We start from the raw sequence: 2,891 nt of genomic DNA, 5'->3' as shown, positions 1-2,891 counted from the left end.
TTTAACCAGAGTCACATGGAGTCTAGTTTTGGAACTAGAGGCAGGAAAGCAGACTACTGCTTTAGAAGTTAGTGGCAAATTAAAGTTATTGCTTCGTTTATAGAAGAAAGGAAGACCAAGAAGTAGAGACTATGGCCTGAAGACGAAAGTGGCCAACAGTCCTCAGAGTTTACCAGGAGAGAGCAAATGCCCAAAGTTCTGAGTGTTTGTTTCTTCCATGACTTAGTCACGGTGCATTTTGAGGGCCCTGTTTCTCCTGGGCTCTGTTGTTGATGTTTCCTTAATAGATGTGAGTGGAAAGTGGACGTTTTTTTCTGTAGATCATTGAGATTTTCTTTATCGGGAGCTCACGGCCCCTTATATATGGCTTGGTCCCCCTGCTGCCCCATTAGGTGCCGATTGGTACTTGTAATATGTGTTCCTATCAGAGACATTTAGCTATCCTCATTTATCAGATAGCCTAGCACCTTGGTAATGGGGTTTCAATAAAAACGAAGGAATTTTGTTTTTTTGTACATACAGACTTCATTTCACTCTTGACTTAGAAACTGCCAGTTGGCAGCAGAAATTGAAATATGACATTACTGTCTTTTGGAGACCCAAGCCAGGCCATTTCTGTGGCCCAAAAGATGGCTCTGTCTTACGTAGACCAGAACACTGATTTTAATAGGCAGAGCCCTTTTTAATCAGGAGAGACCCTTCAAGTTTTTGTGCTCAAAATTGCCATTTCTCCACCCATATTTGTCAAGGAAAATGGAGTCTTATAATTTTAGATGGTTTCTTTATACAATTCAATGCATGGACTAAAAAAAAAGCAGAATGATAATTTTATGAGACTGATTTTTCATAGGACCCCAAGTTGGTAAACTGTAATTTTGCTAGTTTCCCTGAAGAGACTTGCAGTTTAAATAATTTAATTTTATATGTGATTTTTAAAGGACATTGATTTCCAAGTTTGTGTCTGGCACTGAAATTCTGTGATCACAGTATAAGGAAATCTCAGTCTCTCAAAATGGGTGGTGGTGGATTTGAGAGGTAGGGTGTTTTGAAGGTGAATAGGCAAATTTAATCAATCATGAAGACATATCAAATGTGTCTGCTATAAATGCATATTTTATTTAAATCCCAAACAGATTCATACGCAGGATAGGAAACAAAGTGTTCACACATGAAAACTGTCTAGCCCTGTTGCTGTAAGTTACACCAGGTGGGGTATAGTGTTCAGGAGGCTGAGTGATCTGCACAGGCAAGTACATTCAGAATCACTTTTTCGCCAGGCCCAGGGTAATTTTACCTTATGGCCCATCCGATGGCTCATAATTATCTTCCAAGACCTTGTCATTTGACTAACCTTGGCAGGTTCCCTTTAATTTCTTTCTCATTTATGCCTCATAGTAAGTGTTTCTTGAAAATGTAGCCAAAGCACATGATAAAAACAGCGTTCACAATCCCCCAAAGTTCCTGTTATTACCCTTCTTTCCCCCGGTCTGCCTTTCCAGAGAACGTAGCAGGTACTTTCTTCTCGGACTATACCTTTTATCCTGTCTCTCCTTCTCTATTCTTCCTCCCCTTCCAATCCCTAGTTTCTTGATTCCTATTAAGTGTACTTTATCTATTCTTTAGGTCCAAATGATCCTACCTGGGGATACTTGCTTTGATTTTAGCCCAGATAGCAATGAACATGGTTCTGAGAAAACTTTTATTTTTTTTGGTTGCTGACATTTAGCTATCCTCATTCATCAGAGGGTTTATTGGTATTAGAGCACAGCAGAAAGATTCACGTGGCTCCACGTGGTGTTTTGAATGTCATTCCAATGGTAGGCTGGACAGACTGCCAAACTCCAAGAGCTTCAGCATTTCCTTAGTTTCAGAATAAACTTCATGATCTGATCTAGGACTGAGACCTCAGGGACATAATTATCTCTCCTGTCGTATCTTCCTGAAGCTTCGTGGAAACACCCCTCTCAGGGCCTCTCTGAACCTGCCTCATCTGATGGGTGACACATAGTGCCGGCTATCTTGTTGCAGATCTTCTGCTGGGGATAACGGCGATCTCCTCGCACACGTGCTTGTTGGTGTGGAATCATTGCCCAGGTACGTGCAGTATTGCTCGTACTGCCTTCTTCAGTGTCTTGGTATGAACTTGGCCCATCTTGGCTGGTCCCTGGTGAACGAGCCTGAGAGAACTTTAGTTTTAGATCCCAAGTGGTTCTCCTGTGAATTTAATAGCACAAGGGATACATGGGTGTAAATTCCCTGACTTACACATCCCAGTAGGCATTTGCTATGTCAGACATTGTGAAGATACAAAAACATAAGGCTCAACCCTAGCCCTCAAAGAGAATAAAATGTAGCCCTAGCCAGTTTGGCTTAGTGGGTAGAGCGTCAGCCTGCAGACTGAGGGGTCCCAGGTTCGATTCTGGCCAGGGGTACATGCCTGGGTTGTGGGCTTGGTCCTCAGTGTGGGGCATGCAGGAGGCAGCCAATCAGTGATTCTCTCTCATCATTGATGTTTCTATCTCGCTCTCCCTCTCCCTTCTTCTCTGAAATCAATAAAAAAATATATTTTTTAAAAGAGAATAAAATGTAGATGCGGCATCAATTCAAGTTGCATCCATATGAAACGTGTAATACCACCAAATAATACAAACCATCTGCGATGCCCTGTTCACGTATCCACATCCATGAGGGCAGACATTTTTGTGTTTCTCTTTGCCCACCGATGCATCCCAGCGCCTGGACCGTCCCTTGCACACAGCGAGTGCTCGCTAGATGTGTGGAATGAAGTCCAGTCTGCTTCCTAAGCATAGATGTAAGTACAGTCTGCTCTATACCCGGCATATTTCTGTAATGAGAGCATATGTAACACAGATTAGCTCATTTATTATTGA

At 42.2% G+C, this 2,891-nt stretch overlaps 2 pseudogenes; one reads left to right on the top strand and one right to left on the bottom strand.

Annotated features, from left to right (window-relative positions):
- Window positions 1–1,777: 1,777 nt before the first annotated feature.
- LOC102757768 lies at window positions 1,778–2,152 on the bottom strand (annotated as a pseudogene).
- LOC102774160 overlaps window positions 2,014–2,891 on the top strand; it is an 85,471-nt pseudogene continuing 84,593 nt past the window's right edge.

This window comes from Myotis davidii, unplaced genomic scaffold (genome assembly GCF_000327345.1).
Source record: "Myotis davidii unplaced genomic scaffold, ASM32734v1 scaffold44, whole genome shotgun sequence".
Classification (NCBI taxonomy): Eukaryota; Metazoa; Chordata; class Mammalia; order Chiroptera; family Vespertilionidae; genus Myotis; species Myotis davidii.
The sequence above is the reverse complement of the archived record's forward strand: the minus strand, read 5'-3'. Positions and strand labels throughout refer to the sequence as shown.